Source organism: Chenopodium album, chromosome 22 (assembly GCF_948465745.1).
Source record: "Chenopodium album chromosome 22, dcCheAlbu1.1, whole genome shotgun sequence".
In the NCBI taxonomy this organism is placed as follows: Eukaryota; Viridiplantae; Streptophyta; class Magnoliopsida; order Caryophyllales; family Amaranthaceae; genus Chenopodium; species Chenopodium album.
Window position 1 is genome coordinate 26,272,667 of NC_137855.1, and position 20,885 is coordinate 26,293,551.

Below are 20,885 nucleotides of genomic sequence, written 5' to 3' on the forward strand. Positions count from 1 at the left end.
TAGGGTTGTAGACACCTAAAAATGTCTCCCCAAAACCAAACCCGATGATGAACAACTTTTCACCGCCATTATTGGTCGGGTTGAGTATGTAATCTTTAGAATGCTTAAATCCATGTTCACTCCCAATACATTTCTTAAACCAACCCAATTCCTAACCCATTTCACCAAACCATAACTTATGTTCCTCTTTTTCGTGCCTTTAAACCCAAAATAATTCATTTCGTGTCCTTTAAAATCATTCATTTCGTGTTCTTTTTATAAAAACGTTTAATCCAGTTTATTTTGGTCCATAATCTGGGTCCAATTGTTAAATGGTTGGATGGGGCTTGAAAAGAGCTTTCCAAAGATGTATGATAAGCCCAAATCCGAGTTATAACGAATAAGTTATGGCCAAAATACTAAACTGGGTCTAAACCGAACCTAAGCCCACCTTACCTACGACCCAATGATCATGTGGAGGGTCCAAAGGATTTAATCTCATTCCTAATCCAATTATGATTAATTGGAAGCTTCTATAAGCTTCTAAAATATCTTAAATATCCTTTTTGAAAAGATAAGATTAAAGAGTTTGAAATAGAATAAAACTCCTCTATTAATTCACTTCAAATTGAAAGAAGTTCAAAGATTGACAGATATTATTTTCGTGCCTCATAGTTTTTATCTGATTCTTATATGGTTGGATAGCTCTTGAAATTATCTTTCCAATGATATATTATAATATTAATTCCGAGCTATAACGAAAAAGATATAAAAGAAATACGAAACTCTATCCAAAACTGACACCGTCTCACTATTTCGGTTATATCTTTTATTCTACAAAATATTTCACTCTTATTCTAATTGTATTAGAAAGTAGACTTCAAGAGCTTTCCAACGATATCTTATTCATCTTATTCCGATTTCTGGATCAAAAGATATGATAAAAACAAAACTGCAAAAACTGCTGTCTATCGCAAGAGTTTTATCCGATTCGAATTCTTATCTTTTCTTGATTCGGCCCTTCTTTTTTCCCTATAAATAGAGGTCATATCTCCCCTTTTTCAATCATCAACAAGCTTGATCATCAAATCATTCTCTCTTCCTCTCTTCTACACCAAAAATCATTCTCTCTCCCTACACCAAAAATCATTCTCTTGCTCTAGCCTAAATTCTAGCCACCCTATTCTCTCATTTTATATCCCTTAAGCACTCTAAGGAGTCCATAAAATACCCGAAGTTCTATATTTAAAACCAAGGCGTTGAAGGTATAAATAACTGAGGGTTTGGGCCAAATCAACTCTACTTTCATTTAATTTAATTTTCAATTTGATTAATATTTTTATTGAAGTTACTAACAATTTATTCATGTTGTAGCAATTTCAAGGAAACGCGGAAAGTGAGTAATTAATCACTTAATTACTCTTATTATTATTATTATTATTATTATTTCTTGTTGCTATTATCATGATTAGGGTTATGATTTGATTTGACTAACGTTATTATTGTTAAATTGCTTCCAATGTTAATGTTTATTCTATTATGATCACCATATTGCATGTTAAAGGGAATATGTAATTGAATATCACGACTAATAAGATAATTTGGACAACCGGTTTAGGTTCCTTTAATCTTGTTATTTAATCAAGTGGTCACTAATATTTTAGAATTATATGTGCTTTAATATTCAACCAATTTAGCATAATAATAGTTTGGAGAAAATTGAATATTTTATTTGCATGTCTTTGAGATCACAGGGATACTTTTCATAATAAGAATCGAGTAGAGGCCAATACGGGTGAATGTGACTCCATGACTCACTTCGTACCATCATCCCCGATCCTCCTTTCGTGGTTCCGAACCATATGGAGTTAGTAATCTCATGGATTATGAATGGGGTGTAACCTTCATGGGTCAATCATTGTTGCCTATCGTTGTCCCTTTTCGTGGTTGCCTTATAATGATCCGTGAACGGTTTACAAGTTCCTTAAAAACTTCTTGGCGGCTCCCTACTTTCCTTGTCCCTAATCGTGTCCCTAATCGTATATGTCAATTCCCACTTCCTATGAGTTCCAAGCATATTCACACCATGCTTAATGTAGGCACACTTCAAACGACGCCTACAAGGGTGCATATTTTGGGAATAGGTTCAATGAAGTGGTTGATTGGAGGATTAATATCCGACTTACCCCCCTAAAAAAAATGACGGAAAACACGCATTCAAAACTTCCTAGACATGGTCATGGTGTGACAAACATGTTACGTGTGTGCATTATAAATGTGTGTGAGTGACATGCTTTGACTCTAGTGTATGACCATGGGACTTAAGTGCCTAGACTCAATTAAAGATTTGGACATAGTTTGAACCATTAATAAATTGGTAAATTGATTAGTAGACTGTTTAATTAGACTTGTCGTGATGACTCGAGCAAGAAACTAGACTATCGCTATAACAACAGGACTGTCTCCACTGTCTAAAGCCTGTCGCCAGACGACAGAACTGTCGCCAGACAATAAACAGAGGCTCCACAGCCCAGATTTCTGCGTCATTGCTGGAACATTAATCTGGACTGTTTCCAGTAATTTTACTCTAAAGGGACATGCCTAAAGTCGTACTAAGTCAAGTTGATTAATTTATTAGCCTTTAATTAATCCTAAACTAATGAATTAATTAATTAGACAAAGTCCTTTTTAGTCATTAGTCAATATATTTAGTTTTGAGCATGGGTTAAACAAACGCTTAGCACATATATAGTATGCACAAACAAGGATGCACAAGTAGTTCATATAGTCACAATATGATGCAATGAGTTTGCAACCTAACCATGGCTCTAGTTCTCTAAAGTTCAAGGATATGGGTTAATTCAAAAAAAGTCCATGGTTATGAGTCCGGATGCATCGCGCGAAAGCCTAACCGTGAAGGGTTGGCGCGTATGGATGGGACCCCGCAAGTTAAAAACTTGCTTCCATGGTTTGGTGGATTTACAAACTTGCATGTACCCGTCGTTGCCAGGAGTGTTCGATGATGAAGCGTGAACCCCTGAGGGTTATGTCCATATGTAGAACACATATGGGTTTCAGAAAAGTGAGAAAATCTCAATCAGGAAGTAGAATCGAGCCATCAGTACTAGAAATGGTCAAAACAAGAAGGCAGAGTTCTGGCTCGGTATTGGAAGAACTTGGCGCCAGAATACAGGAACTGTCGTCGCAAAAGAACCTCTGTCACCAAGCGACAGAACTGTCGCCAGGCGACAGAACTGTCGCCAGGCGACAGAAAACTCTTTACAGGCGACGGTCTCTGTTTTCTAGACGCTAGTTCCTACATGCCTCAGCAGGTATCACAGTATTATTTCGATTCTAGTTGTGAAAGAAATTTCTCAAATTTCCTACGTGTAAAATCCTATGTTTTTGACTCATTTCGGATGGTCTATCCAATGAGGACCTTTTTATGCATATGACAATAATGTTAATCAAAATTACGCACATGAAATACTTAGAATTTTTCGAGTCTTATCCGCTCATTCTAAATAATTGCCAAGATAAATTTCAGGAATTTAAATAGAAATTCTCCCTAGTGGAATCGCCAAAAACTGTAGGGAATATTTCAAGCACTATAACCCCAAGCTTGAACCCCACTATGATCATACATTTAAGTATGGCGGCGTTCCAAAGGGAAGAAAGCTAGAGCAAAAGAGTCGCCAACAAGTTTTAGGAACTTGTAAACCCAAAACGATCCAGGAGATCGTCAACTCCATAAGGTCTTGAACCAAATAGGGTTCGGGGATGAGGGTACGAATCCAATCTACAAAAGAAAAGGACTCGCCCTATAAAATAGGCCTCTACTTTGTTCTGCTCGTATTCATGTGCTCTTTCTGACTAACATGCAAACATTATATTAATCCTAACCCTGTTTATCTATGTTGGTTGAATATTAATGCACAAATAATTCTATTATTGGCGATTACTTGAGTTAAAATCACATTAGCCTAAACCAAATTATTAATTATCTTATCAAGCGTGATTTCAAGAACAAATTCCCTTTAACAATCATAAAAGGCGTGATCAAGCAATAACAATAAAATATAAATAATATCAAGCAACATAATAATAATCATCATAAATAATCATAACCATAATAACAATAATAATAACCATGTTAATAATAAAGCTTAATAATAATAGCAAGATCCTAGGCATGATACTAACAAGATTAATAACAAATCCTAGCATGTCACTAAACATTAAAAAAATCAAAGCTTTTAACCTAACATGGTACTAACATGATATTACAAAGAAATAAAGGCACCCTAAACATGATACTAGAAAGCATTAAATAACATCCTAACATAACACTAGGAATTAAATAAATAAACATGCTTTTCTACATTGTAAAATAGAATAGGGAGTAAGCTATTCTACTTACTTTGAAGCCTCGTACCTCTTTCTAATAACAAAATACACAAGTTAGTAAACTTCAATGAAAATAATAAAGAATAATTAAAGAATTAAATTAGAATTAAATTAAATAAATTTTAAACTAGATTTGGCCCAAACCCTCAAAAAATATTAAACCTTGCACGTCTAGGGCAAAGGCAACTTCGAACTTGGCTAGATGATTCTAAATCTTGTGTATGCGGAATTGTGTTTAAAAGGTTGGTTTAGAAAGAGAGAGAGAAAGAAAGCATAAATTGCTCAAGAGAGAATAGAGAGAATTGGTGATTGTGAATGAATGAAAACGGAGGTTTGAGACCCTATTTAAAAGGAAAATAGTCCGGAAAAGCATATAATTTGATAAGGAATAAAACTACACGTTGTCACCAGAAATACACGCTGTCGCGAGGCGACAGACTTGTCGTTTGGTGACAGTCTGACTTGCACGTGCTTTCCACGCGGAATCTGATCTTTAACCAAATTGATCTACGGAATCCGTACAGAAGATAAAACGTATCTCTTAAAAATAGTAATATAATAATAAAAATAATAATATTTTATTCCAAATAAAAATCCATCTTAAAATAATTATTAAACTAATAATATTAGAATTTAAAAGAACCTTCTAGATACTTCTAGAAAGTTATAATTAATCTTAATAATTTTAGGAATAATAATTAACATTGGGCTCTCCTTTAGATCATTGGGTCGTATGTAAATAATTAACCGGGCCTAGTTTAGTATTTTGGCCATAACTTTCTCAATATCCATCGGAATTGAGCTTATAATATATTGTTGGAAAGGTCTTTTCAAACCTCATCCAACTACACTATTATTGGACCCTTATCATGGACCAAACTAAACTGGTTTGGCTATTTTTAATGAATAGAGTTGTTTTCAAAAACAGAGAGAAGAGAATTTTTAATAAAACTAAACCGCAACACTTGACTTTTCCACACTTTCACCTCATTCGATTATGGTTCGACGTGAAAGGCATTCATCACTGGGTTTGGTTTTGGGGAGACACAAATGGGTGTCTACAGATGCTAGGTTCATTCGGCCATGTAATTTCCCCGACTGGGTGGAAAAAGTTGTGCTTGTAAAGAAGCTGAATGGTACCTGGCGTATGTGTGTTGATTACACAGATATCAACAAGGCATGTCTAAAGGATAGTTATCCACTTCCAAAGATTGACAGCTTAGTCGATTCTACAGCCGGCCATGCCTTGATGAGTTTCATGGATGCATATTCCGGCTTCCATCAGATACCCCTGTGGAAAAAAGATCAAAAGAAGACGGCCTTCGTCACTGATCAGGGGTTATTCTGTTATACTGTGATGCCGTTTGGCTTGAAGAATGCGCCGGCTACGTTCCAACGGATGATCAATACAGTCTTCATTAATCAAATTGGGAGGAATGTAGAGGTGACAGGCTAAAGTCGTATCACCTAATCAAAAATAATTACCTAAGTCCACTAACTTATGCAGATAGGGAAGTAGGGTCGAATCCACAGGGAAACTGGTCTTTCTATTCCTAATTAATTATTATAATCCAAATTATTAAAGTAACCAATATTTGTTGTGATTATAAACTATACTACGAAGATTATGAGTAAAGGGAATAGTTAAGGAAGAAATCAATAATAATAAAGCCTAGGGCATAGGTTCACTAATAAACAATATTCCAGGGTAAAACACAATAATCAATCTTCAATGCATTAATTAATCAGATCATAAAGGGCTTTCGCTACGTATTACAATCACAGAATTAATTTACCAGTATTAAATCTCATCTCTCGAATCTCGACCTAACCATTTATAAATTAATCTGCCTATCGAAACTAAGCCTAAACATCAATTCTCATCTCTCGAATCTCGAATCAATATTGCTAAACTCATACAATTAAACCTGGCAAAATCTAATTGCATAGCATATAAACAATCAATAGGAAATCAATTAAACATTAATAATCAACAATCACAAAATTACCTCTTCATATTATTTATTAGATCCCCATAAACCCTAGAAGGAAAACTACTCAGACATAATTAAAACTAAGCAAAACATAATAATTAAACAAGACATGAAGGAAATTAGAATGAATAAAATACTAAGATTAATTAAGAGAGAAATCGTACCAAGACGGCAAAATTACAAGAGAGTTGAGGAACAAGAAAGAAAATAAAAGTCTAGAGAGAGAAAGTTGAGTAGAGAGAAGGAAGAGAATAAAAATTAGAGTAAGTAATAATGAAGAAGTATTAATCTTGCCTAATAAAATTATATTAATACTAAGCAAGAAAATCTCCGCTAAACAAAACTAATCGGAAGACTAATCCTCTAAAATCTACACGCGCCCGGTCGGGCAAGGGGCCGCCCGACCGGGCCCGCCTTTTTTCCTCTCTAAGGGCTTCTCGCGCCCGTCCGGGCGAGTGCTCCGGGCGCTCCTCAAGCTTCGCCCCGCCCGGCCGGGCGCGCCTTCGGGCGGAGCCTTGTGGCTTGGGCGAGGCTTTTTAGCCTTGGTCTTCTACCTTTGGGCCTCCGAACTTGGCCCAAATGCCATCGAACTAAGCCCTTAGTCACCGATTTGATCTCTCCAATCGGTCTTGGGCTATCGAACTGGGTCGCGGTCTTCCAATACTTATAGATGCTCCTCGAAAAACCCGGGAAAATGCTCCAAGTACGCAAATTCCTACAAAACTCAAGCAAAACTACCAAATCACTAGAAAACACAAATTAGTAATAAAAGTGGCTCGTAGGAGCCAAAAACACTACTAATTACGACCAAGGGACGGGGATAAATATATATATAAAATGAACACATCAAACTCCCCCAAGCCAAACCTTTGCTTGTCCCTAAGCAAAGAGCTCCTCAATGAACAATAAAAACATGCCTTACCCCAATATAAAAATCAAGCACGAACGATTCAAGGTAAATCAAGTGAACATGCTTCAAAATCAACCAATCCTATCCATCTAATCACCCTTCATCCCCAACGATTGTCAAGTAGAGCAAACCACAAGAGCATATAGAATTCAAGACTAGTGCTCACACACTCAACTCTCATTTATGTGGCGAGTAAAAGATGTACTCGATCGCTCTCCATCCCAACCCCTTTAATGTGAACAATGCCCTCCCAAACTCACAACACTCTTGTGTTTAAAAAGACATACACTCAACCTAATAGTCGACTCGGAATATGTCAAGTCATAACTTGCATTGATAAGCAACACTTTCACATTTACACAACTCTATGCACAAGGTCAAAAGGTCTTTTAAAGCTTGTAATGTAAGGCTAGGGTAAAGGGAAGGATAATTTTAGGAATATGTGAGAGAAAAGCCTTGCAAAAAGGGAGCCATATCCTAATAAACCCATGATCAAAAATAATGATCATAATCATCTCCAACACGGGTGTTGATCTACGGAATCCGTACAGAAGATAAAACGTATCTCTTAAAAATAGTAATATAATAATAAAAATAATAATATTTTATTCCAAATAAAAATCCATCTTAAAATAATTATTAAACTAATAATATTAGAATTTAAAAGAACCTTCTAGATACTTCTAGAAAGTTATAATTAATCTTAATAATTTTAGGAATAATAATTAACATTGGGCTCTCCTTTAGATCATTGGGTCGTATGTAAATAATTAACCGGGCCTAGTTTAGTATTTTGGCCATAACTTTCTCAATATCCATCGGAATTGAGCTTATAATATATTGTTGGAAAGGTCTTTTCAAACCTCATCCAACTACACTATTATTGGACCCTTATCATGGACCAAACTAAACTGGTTTGGCTATTTTTAATGAATAGAGTTGTTTTCAAAAACAGAGAGAAGAGAATTTTTAATAAAACTAAACCGCAACACTTGACTTTTCCACACTTTCACCTCATTCGATTATGGTTCGACGTGAAAGGCATTCATCACTGGGTTTGGTTTTGGGGAGACACAAATGGGTGTCTACAGATGCTAGGTTCATTCGGCCATGTAATTTCCTCGACTGGGTGGAAAAAGTTGTGCTTGTAAAGAAGTTGAATGGTACCTGGCGTATGTGTGTTGATTACACAGATATCAACAAGGCATGTCTAAAGGATAGTTATCCACTTCCAAAGATTGACAGCTTAGTCGATTCTACAGCCGGCCATGCCTTGATGAGTTTCATGGATGCATATTCCGGCTTCCATCAGATACCCCTGTGGAAAAAAGATCAAAAGAAGACGGCCTTCGTCACTGATCAGGGGTTATTCTGTTATACTGTGATGCCGTTTGGCTTGAAGAATGCGCCGGCTACGTTCCAACGGATGATCAATACAGTCTTCATTAATCAAATTGGGAGGAATGTAGAGGTGACAGGCTAAAGTCGTATCACCTAATCAAAAATAATTACCTAAGTCCACTAACTTATGCAGATAGGGAAGTAGGGTCGAATCCACAGGGAAACTGGTCTTTCTATTCCTAATTAATTATTATAATCCAAATTATTAAAGTAACCAATATTTGTTGTGATTATAAACTATACTACGAAGATTATGAGTAAAGGGAATAGTTAAGGAAGAAATCAATAATAATAAAGCCTAGGGCATAGGTTCACTAATAAACAATATTCCAGGGTAAAACACAATAATCAATCTTCAATGCATTAATTAATCAGATCATAAAGGGCTTTCGCTACGTATTACAATCACAGAATTAATTTACCAGTATTAAATCTCATCTCTCGAATCTCGACCTAACCATTTATAAATTAATCTGCCTATCGAAACTAAGCCTAAACATCAATTCTCATCTCTCGAATCTCGAATCAATATTTCTAAACTCATACAATTAAACCTGGCAAAATCTAATTGCATAGCATATAAACAATCAATAGGAAATCAATTAAACATTAATAATCAACAATCACAAAATTACCTCTTCATATTATTTATTAGATCCCCATAAACCCTAGAAGGAAAACTACTCAGACATAATTAAAACTAAGCAAAACATAATAATTAAACAAGACATGAAGGAAATTAGAATGAATAAAATACTAAGATTAATTAAGAGAGAAATCGTACCAAGACGGCAAAATTACAAGAGAGTTGAGGACCAAGAAAGAAACTAAAAGTCTAGAGAGAGAAAGTTGAGTAGAGAGAAGGAAGAGAATAAAAATTAGAGTAAGTAATAATGAAGAAGTATTAATCTTGCCTAATAAAATTATATTAATACTAAGCAAGAAAATCTCCGCTAAACAAAACTAATCGGAAGACTAATCCTCTAAAATCTACACGCGCCCGGTCGGGCAAGGGGCCGCCCGACCGGGCCCGCCTTTTTTCCTCTCTAAGGGCTTCTCGCGCCCGTCCGGGCGAGTGCTCCGGGCGCTCCTCAAGCTTCACCCCGCCCGGCCGGGCGCGCCTTCGGGCGGAGCCTTGTGGCTTGGGCGAGGCTTTTTAGCCTTGGTCTTCTACCCTTGGGCCTCCGAACTTGGCCCAAATGCCATCGAACTGAGCCCTTAGTCACCGATTTGATCTCTCCAATCGGTCTTGGGCTATCGAACTGGGTCGCGGTCTTCCAATACTTATAGATGCTCCTCGAAAAACCCGGGAAAATGCTCCAAGTACGCAAATTCCTACAAAACTCAAGCAAAACTACCAAATCACTAGAAAACACAAATTAGTAATAAAAGTGGCTCGTAGGAGCCAAAAACACTACTAATTACGACCAAGGGACGGGGATAAATATATATATAAAATGAACACATCAAACTCCCCCAAGCCAAACCTTTGCTTGTCCCTAAGCAAAGAGCTCCTCAATGAACAATAAAAACATGCCTTACCCCAATATAAAAATCAAGCACGAACGATTCAAGGTAAATCAAGTGAACATGCTTCAAAATCAACCAATCCTATCCATCTAATCACCCTTCATCCCCAACGATTGTCAAGTAGAGCAAACCACAAGAGCATATAGAATTCAAGACTAGTGCTCACACACTCAACTCTCATTTATGTGGCGAGTAAAAGATGTACTCGATCGCTCTCCATCCCAACCCCTTTAATGTGAACAATGCCCTCCCAAACTCACAACACTCTTGTGTTTAAAAAGACATACACTCAACCTAATAGTCGACTCGGAATATGTCAAGTCATAACTTGCATTGATAAGCAACACTTTCACATTTACACAACTCTATGCACAAGGTCAAAAGGTCTTTTAAAGCTTGTAATGTAAGGCTAGGGTAAAGGGAAGGATAATTTTAGGAATATGTGAGAGAAAAGCCTTGCAAAAAGGGAGCCATATCCTAATAAACCCATGATCAAAAATAATGATCATAATCATCTCCAACAAAACTAACTCCAACACAAATCCACCAAATATACTCCAATCATAAAAATCAATCCCAAAACTTACAAAATTCACTCATAAAAATATGATAATATAAACTAGAGTGAATAAACAAACTTTGAACTCAAAACTCAAATATTTACATTGAAACTCAACTTTTTTTTTTCTTTTCTTTTGATCAACCTCCACTTAGATAATTTGAACATCAAGCACTTTTTTTTTCTTTTTTCTCTATTTTTCATTTTTTTTTCTTTTTTTTTTCTAGAAGTTCACTTCCTTTTTTTTTTTTTTATTTTCTCACTTTTTTTTTGAACTTCTCTTTTTTTTCCTTTTCCATCACACTTTTATTTTTCAAATATATACACAATAAAACTCATTAAAATAAAAATATGATCAAGAACAAATGACTTCTCAAACCCACCCAAATTGTGCAAATAATGCGCACACTACAAACTCCCTCACCTCACTTACTAATAGCTCCCCCAAGCCAAGCTTGGGACTAGTAACCAATGGGGCCAAAATAGGCTTGTAATGTGGCTAATAAACAACAAAAAGTCAAGGCAACAACATGGGTAGCAAGAAGGGAACAAATGTATCTAAATAAATCTGAAGGCTACCTAAAAGAACAAATGCCTTCGTCCTCCACATGTGCATAATATTGAGTCATGAAACACTACTCATAGTTGCAAATCAATACTCAAATTCATTGACATACGAGGAACTAATCACACATTCCTAAACAAATCAACTAGTCAAGCACTATATTCACAAGCAGTTGGGCAAAATTGACGCATGTTTAGGAATCCAAGTAATTAAACTTCAAATCATGATCAACTAATCCACAATGCTCAAAATCAAATACCAAGAATCAAAACAATTTTTCTCAAGTATGGGGCACAGGGAAGCATGATTTACAGTTCATTGGTTCGTATTTTTTTTATTTTTTTTATTTTTTAATTTTTTTGTATTTTTCATATAAGGAAAGCAATAAACTAATCTAAAAAGCAATAAATCTAAATTAACAAAACACACCAAAAAAAAACAAAAATAAAGAAAAAGGAAGAAGAAAATATATACCAAATCCAAAAATCTCCCCCAAGCCAAGATCGGACAATGTCCTCATTGGCTCGAAAGTAGCCCAGCTGGCTACTCATCCTCATCCTGGTCCATCCGAGAAGACCCTCCTGCTCCACCGCTGGAACCTGCACCATCTGCACCAAAGGAGCTACCACCTAAATAGTTAGCATGAAAAGTCCCCCCCGGCGGTCCCCCAAAAGGAATGTCCTGGCAGTACCCATGGAATGAGGAATAGTTTGTGTAAATACCATGGGCAGTGGGATCCCTATTGTATCCCTGAGGTGGGGGCTGGAACCAGTCTGGGTAAACAGCATCGTCGGGAATGTTGCCCCGACGAGCGTAATCATCATACATAGGGTAGAGCCCCCTACCCTGGTTCCTCTCTAGGTAGCCTAGCCTATGGTCGACAGAGACAATCATCTGTCTGAACTCGGTCTGGGTCTGCTCTATGCGACCTATGGCCTGGCCAATACTCTGCAAGTCCCAAACTGGGTCAGAGTCATCGTGAGGGACGGAATAGGACTGTCGGGGTGGTGATGGTGGCTGTGGAATGGGCTGTACTACAGGCGGTGGCTGGGCCTACTGTGGATCCTCACCCCTAGCATGGGCAACTAACAGGGCATAAGTGTAGGACTCTTGCCCTGGGGGAAAGGCGGTCAGGTCTGGGTTGGGCAAAGGAAAAATGGGCAAGGGTTGTTCAGTCCCTGTCCTAATGCACCAATGGGTGACCTGGTTCTCGTCTACCCGCAACCACCCAAGCTCCTCAAGGTACCTAGAGGTCATGTAGGTGTCGGGTCCCATGTTAGTCATCCGGTGGGGTCCACTCTCTACAAAACCGGCCTTCTTGATGGCTATCCTAGTGATAAGGCCACCAAGACGGATGGGGGTAGTGTGGTGGTTGCTGGCCGTAGCATGCCTACCTAGGTGGTGGATGATATACCGGGCTATGTTCAATTTCTCATACCCAAACATGTAATGACCAATTACAGCTAGTTCATTGGTCTAACAGTTATGGGGTTCATTTCTACCTAGGAAGCATACACCGGCAAATCTTTGCCACAATTTAGGGACGGGGTGGTGAATAGGCCTAGCACTTGCGTGTTATGCAGAAACATGAGAAACGCCAGTCAAAGCTAAATACACATCCTCCATTTTAAACTCAGCATTCCATTGTCTGTTTAATTCAGGTTCCAATTCAAACAATTTACAAAATTCCACAAAAGAGAGAGTGATGTTTTTATTGTTAAGCCTAAAAATTAGTTTTGGACCACTTTTATGGTTTTGAATAACAAGAGAAGATAAAAATTCACAACTTAATTCACGGTATGTCGAATAATGCATATCTACAAATTTACGCATACCAATATCGTTTAAAAATCTCCTAACAAAACCATAAATACCTAAGGCTTCTAAAGTGGGATGGTGTAACCACCGTGAGGGAATTACCTCTCGTCCGTAGAGCACCTCGAGCTTTTCCCGTTGCTCCGGCGTCGCGATCTTGATCGTCGGCCACTGAGCTAGTTGAAGAGCCGGGTCATATTGTTGGGATGACCCGCTTGAGCTACCCTCGAGAAAGTTCCTCGCCCTTTTAGCCGCCATTATGAGTGGTCGAAAATTAAATTTTGCGGAAAGTGAAAATTTTTGATGTAGGAGTGTAGAGGATGAAGAGAGGAGTAAGAATATGTAAAAATTTCTGAATTTGGGTAAGAGATGAAGGAGAAATCTTAGAGAGAAGTTAGAGGAAATTTGAGTTTAGAGAGAGAAAGTGCCGAAGGAAGTTAGAGGAAATGAGGAAAGAAGAAGAAGAAGAAAGGAAAAAGAAGAAGAGAAAAAAGAACGGTGGTGAGAAGCGCCCGGCCGGGCGGTCACGGGCCCGGTCGGGGCGATCTCAATGTCCCGAATTTTATGCGCTCGCGCCCGGCCGGGCGGTGATGGGCCCGGTCGGGCGATCTTGACCTGGCTTGATGTTATTCTCTCGCGCCCGATCGGGCGTGTCCTTGCCCTATCGGGCGATTTTTCCTCATTTCAGAGCCTTCTTCTCGCGCCCGGTCGGGCCAATTTAAAGTCCGTATGTGTCAACTCTCGCGCCCGGTCGGGCGAAGCTCCGCCCGGCTGGGCCCGAGAGTAAGGTTTGACGATTCTACTTTCTTTTAATTTGGCTAACTCTTTTCCTGTAAACTATACCAAAAACTCATAAAACTCATTAGATTCCCTCTTCTCTCCTCTCAAAGAAAAAGAAGAAAAAGAAAAATAAAAACAAGGAAAAATACGGGTTGCCTCCCGCAAAGCGCTGGTTTATCTAGGTCCCGCACGACCTTCTTACCATAGTTTTCTCAAGTTGAGCTGGAACTAGTCAGGTGTAGTAGTTCAACTACACCAATCGTAGCCCCGTCATGATAAATCTTAAGACTCTGACCATTTACCTTGAACTCATTACCATGCTCATCAAACAACTCTACAGAACCGAACTTGTTGGCCCTTTTTACAGTGAAAGGACCCGACCACCTTGACTTCAACTTTCCTGGGAAAAGTTTAAGCCTAGAGTTGAACAACAACACCTTATCACCCTCTTTGAATTCTCTTGGATGGATCATCTTGTCGTGCCCTCTCCTAGTCTTCTCCTTGTAGACTCGCGCACTATCATAGGCCATCAACCTAAACTCATCAAGTTGGTTAAGTTGTAGAAGCCTCTTTTCTCCCGCTAGCTTAGCATCCAAATTGAGCTCCTTAATAGCCCAATATGCCTTGTATTCTAACTCCACCGGAAGATGACATGCTTTACCATACACAAGTCTATAGGGAGTGGTACTTATAGGGGTCTTAAATGCGGTTCTATATGCCCAAAGGGTGTCATCCAACTTATCGCTCCAATCTTTCCTAGATTTTGCTACCACCTTCTCTAAAATGACCTTAATCTCGCGATTAGACACTTTAACTTGGCCACTAGTTTGGGGATGGTAGGCTACCCCTGTCCTATGGTAAACACCATACTTCTTTAGGAGGGTATCTAACTTCCGCTCATGAAAGTGGGATCCTCCGTCACTGATTATGGCTCTAGGCACTCCAAATCTAGGAAAAATAGTTTTCTTGAAAAGCCTATGGACCACCTTGGCATCATTGGTAGGAGTGGCAATGGCTTCTACCCACTTGGATACATAATCTACGGCGACTAGTATATAACGGTTCCCTGTAGAAGAAGGGAACGGTCCCATGTAATCAACACCCCAAACATCAAAAATTTCAACTTCCAAAATCCCAGTTGAAGGCATCTCATGCCGCCGCGAGATGTTGCCAGTCCTTTGGCAAGAGTCACAAGCCTGCACAAAAATGTTAGCATCCTTGAACATGGTGGGCCAATAGAATCCTGACTCGTTTATCTTGGCCACTGTTTTAGAGGGACCATGATGTCCTCCATATGGTGAAGTGTGGCAGCTAGTGAGAATACCATGTACCTCCCATTCGGGGACACACCTGCGAAATAATCCATCTGCACACTCACGAAACAAAAAAGGATCATCCCAAAAATAATGTTTAACATCATACAGGAATTTCTTTTTTTGTTGGTAGGACAAGTCAAGAGGTAGAGTACCACCCACTAAATAATTTGCAACATCGGCGTACTAGGGGTGTTGCTCTACAACTGCATACAGGTTGTCATCAGGGAATGAATCATCTATAGGGAGAAAATCCTTACCCTCATCATACCTGATTCGTGACAAGTGATCTGCCACAACGTTCTCTGCACCCTTTTTGTCCCTTATTTCAATGTTGAAAACCTGGAGCAAGAGAACCCACCGGAGTAACCTAGGCTTTGATTCAGCTTTGGCTATCAAGTACTTTAGAGCTGCATGGTCAGTAAAAACAATAACTTTAGAACCAACTAGATATGATCTAAATTTTTCTAAAGCATAAATGACAGCTAAAAACTCCTTCTCCGTGGTGGCATAATTGACTTGAGCCTCATCCAAAGTTTTACTAGCATAGTAGGTAGCATGTAAAACTTTGTCCTTCCTCTGTCCAAGCACGGCTCCTAGAGCAAAATCGCTTGCATCACACATGATCTCGAAAGGAAGATTCCAATCAGGAGCACATATGATGGGTGCCGATATCAAAGCCTGCTTAATCCTGTTGAAAGACTCAAGACACTCATCAGTAAAAATAAAAGGGGCATCCTTAAGCAAAAGCTAAGTCAGTGGTTTAGCAATTTTAGAAAAATCTTTGATAAAACGGCGATAAAACCCCGCATGACCCAAGAAACTCCTAACTCCCTTAACATTAACTGGGGGAGGTAATTGTTCAATCACTGAAATTTTAGCTTTGTCTACCTGTATGCCCTTATCAGATACAATGTGACCTAGGACTACTCCCTCTGTCACCATAAAGTGGCATTTCTCCCAATTTAAGACCAAGTTGCATTCTTCACATCTTTTAAGGATTTTAGCTAAATTAATTAGACATGAATCAAATGAAGAACCATAGACACTAAAATCATCCATAAAGACTTTCATGATAGACTCTATTAAATTAGAAAAAATGCTCATCATGCAACGTTGAAAAGTAGCAGGTGCATTACATAAACCAAAAGGCATTCTACGATATGCAAAAGTGCCATAAGGGCATGTAAATGTAGTCTTTTCCTGATCTTCAGGGTGGATCAGAATTTGGAAAAATCCCGAATACCCATCCAAATAGCAAAAGAACTTATGGTTCGCTAACCTCTCAAGCATTTGATCAATAAAGGGGAGAGGGAAATGGTCCTTTTTAGTGGCGATATTTAATCTACGATAGTCAATGCACATACGCCACCCTGTAACAGTTCTAGTGGGAATTAATTCATTTTTTTCATTTTTAATCACAGTCATCCCACCCTTCTTAGGAACCACCTGTACAGGACTTACCCATTTGGAGTCAGAAATAGGATAGATAATACCTGCATCGAGTAATTTCATAACCTCTTTCTTGACCACCTCTTGCATATTGGGGTTCAACCTCCTCTGAGGTTGAATGCAGGGCTTGTAGTTGTCCTCTAGGTGTATCCTGTGCATACAAAAATCTGGGCTTATACCCTTGAGATTATCAATATTGTACCCTATTGCCCTTTTATGGGTTCGGAGAACCTCTAGAAGTTGGGAAGTTTGTGGGTCATCAAGTGCAGTACTAATGATCACAGGGTGCATTTCCTGCTCATCAAGAAAAACATATTTTAAATGAGAAGGGAGAGGTTTTAGTTCAGGTTTCTTTACCTCTGCAGGTTTCGATTCCTGAACTAATTTTACTACCTTCTTATTTTCTTTGTCATCGAGTTCTTCTATGGCAAGTGCTTTCTCAATAATATCCACCTCCTTGCTCCAGACACTCGCATCACCTGCAAACAAATTAACACAAAGTATTTCTTCCAAGGGATCCCTTGCAAGAATCTGTGTCAAGATATCATCACAAATATCATCCATTATATCAATAACATCAATCAAACAACAGTTTTCCTCAAGCATAGGACCTTTTAAAACCTTCCCTAAATTAAAAGTAATATTATCATCACCAACAGATAGGGTTAGTTTACCATTTTTAACATCTATAATGGCTCCTGCAGTATGGAGAAAAGGCCTACCTAATATAATGGGTATTTGTGTATCCTCAGCCATGTCTAAAACAACAAAATCAACAGGGATGAAAAATTTACCAACTCTAACAGGGACGTCCTCTAAAATACCTAGGGGATATTTAACAGAACGGTCTGCCATTTGCAAAGTAATATTAGTAATTTTTAATTCACCCATATTCAATTTAGAACAAATAGACGATGGCATTACACTAGCAGAAGCACCCAAATCACATAATGCTTTATCTATGAAGACATCACCAATATGACAAGGGATAGAAAAACTACCAGGATCCTTTAATTTAGGGGGAGATTTATTTTGTAACAATGCACTACACTCCTCAGTAAAAGCTACAGTTTCTACCTAATTAAAGGCCCTCTTCCTAGTCAAAATATCTTTCATAAATTTAGCATATGCAGGAACCTGTGTAATAAGTTCAGTAAAAGGAACTGTTACCTGCAAATTTTTAACGACCTCCAGAAACTTACCAAACTGCTTGTTCAACTTAGTCTTTAGTTGGCGATTAGGGAACGGTAATTTGATAACTGGTGGTGCTTCCCTACTCTTCCCCTGGGGTGCATCCTTCCCTGGGGTTGTACCCTGCAATGAATCATCAAAAATATTAGCATCAGGAATTTTACCCTGCAGCCCTGCAGGGGAAATTGGTACCACTTTGGTCAGCGGAATCAGGATTAGCAATATTAGTTAATTCAGGTTCATCCTCTTTGGTCATCTGGGGCCCATCGTAGTGTGAACCACTCCTTAGGGTGATTGCATTAGCATGATCCGTAGGTTGAATTCCCTGCGCTGGTCAAGCTCCCTGCTGACGAGATTGAAGGGTAGAGGACAATTGTGCTATTTGGGTGTCCATGACTTTATTATGGGCTATAATAGAGTCAATCTGTTGGTCTCTACTCTGCATATGTTTTTGCATACTGGTCAGCATTGCCCTAATTTCTGATAAAGCAGGGTCAGAAGATGTAGTAGGGAGCTGTGATGGGGGTTTCTGATTAGCATGAGGATGGTAATATTTCTGCTGTGGAGGGGGTGCTTGTTGTGGTTGTTGTGGAGGTGGAGGATTTTTAACATTGGTGCTACGGTAAGATAGGTAGGGATGGTTCCGGTAGCCAGGATTGTAGGAATTGGAGTATGGGTTATTTTGCTTGTAGGTTTGAAAAACATTAACTTGCTCCATTGAACTCCTGCAATCTTGTTCATAATGACCTACACTTCCACAATTTTCACAGAAAAGCATCATTAGCATTATTAGAAACAGCAGAAACATTAGCAACAGAATTAGGATTGTTAGTAGTAAGATTATCTAGTTTCTGACAAATAGAAGTAAGCTGGGCTTGCAATAAAGTGACTGAATCAACATGATGCTTGCCCTTGTTAGCATAACCTCTAGCATTCCCATATTGGGAATTATGGATTGCCATATCTTCAATAACCTGACCTGCATCATCAACATTTAAATTCATAAATCTACCGCTAGCTGCGAAATCTAAAATTGTCCTAGATGCATTTCCTAAACCATTGTAAAAAGCTTGAATCAGCTGCCACTTCGCCAAATTGTGGTGGGGACACTCCCTCTGCAGATCCTTGAATCTTTCCCAAGCTTCATATAATGCTTCATCTGTCTCTTAGGCAAAATTCTGGATGGCGCTTCTCAATAAAGCTGTTTTCTCTGCAAGGTAATATTTATTATAAAAATTCAACGCAAGAGTCTCCCAGTTAGTAATACCAAGTGCAGCTCTATTCAAACCATTAAACCATAATTTAGCTTTTCCACATAAAGAAAAGGGAAAAAGAATCTCCCTGATTTGATCCTGCGTTACCCCATTCTGCCTAATAGTATTGCAGTATTGACAGAAATCTGCAATGTGAAGATTAGGATCTTCACCCTTTGCTCCACTGAATTGCTTTCTTTCTATCATCGTTATGAACTGGGGCTTGATCTCGAACTGGACTCCCTTGAGATCGGGCGTAGGAGAAAGATGTGGAAAATCCGTCAGCGATGGTTGCGAATAATCGCTAAGGTTGCGAGGTGGAGGTGGTGGTGGTGTACCCATCTCTAGTTCTGAATCAGAAGAATGCTCCGAATCACTAGAAGTAGGTAATGGATTTCTAGGAATATTATTAATCCCAGAACCTGCTAGGATCTGCCTGTAAAAATTCTTCTGTCTATGAAACGAGCGTTCGATCTCAGGATCGAATGGAATGTACCCTGATCTGGAACACCTGGGCATAAACAAAGAACTAAAAAGACAGATATTAGAACTACCTCAAAGAACTAATGTCCTTTAAGGCAAAAAGGGAAAAATAATCTAAACTACAAAAACAATTAGAAATAAAAATAAAACCGTTTCCCCGGCAACGACGCCAAATTTTGACAGGCTAAAGTCGTATCATCTAATCAAAAATAATTACCTAAGTCCACTAACTTATGCAGATAGGGAAGTAGGGTCGAATCCACAGGGAAACTGGTCTTTCTATTCCTAATTAATTATTATAATCCAAATTATTAAAGTAACCAATATTTGTTGTGATTATAAACTATACTACGAAGATTATGAGTAAAGGGAATAGTTAAGGAAGAAATCAATAATAATAAAGCCTAGGGCATAGGTTCACTAATAAACAATATTCCAGGGTAAAACACAATAATCAATCATCAATACATTAATTAATCAGATCATAAAGGGCTTTCGCTACGTATTACAATCACAGAATTAATTTACCGGTATTAAATCTCATCTCTCGAATCTCGACCTAACCATTTATAAATTAAGCTGCCTATCGAAACTAAGCCTAAACATCAGTTCTCATCTCTCGAATCTCGAATCAATATTGCTACACTCATACAATTAAACCTGGCCAAATCTAATTGCATAGCATATAAACAATCAATAGGAAATCAATTAAACATTAATAATCAACAATCACAAAATTACCTCTTCATATTATTTATTAGATCCCCATAAACCCTAGAAGGAAAACTACTCAGACATAATTAAAACTAAGCAAAACATAATAATTAAACAAGACATGAAGGAAATTAGAATGAATAAAATACTAAGATTAATTAAGAGATAAATCGTACCAAGACGGCAAAATTACAAGAGAGTTGAGGAACAAGAAAGAAAATAAAAGTCTAGAGAGAGAAAGTTGAGTAGAGAGAAGGAAGAGAATAAAAATTAGAGTAAGTAATAATGAAGAAGTATTAATCTTTCCTAATAAAATTATATTAATACTAAGCAAGAAAATCTCCGCTAAACAAAACTAATCTGAAGACTAATCCTCTAAAATCTACACGCGCCCGGTCGGGCAAGGGGCCGCCCGACCGGGCCCGCCTTTTTTCCTCTCTAAGGGCTTCTCGCGCCCGTGTGGGCGCGTGCTCCGGGCGCTCCTCAAGCTTCGCCCCGCCCGGCCGGGCGCGCCTTCGGGCGGAGCCTTGTGGCTTGGG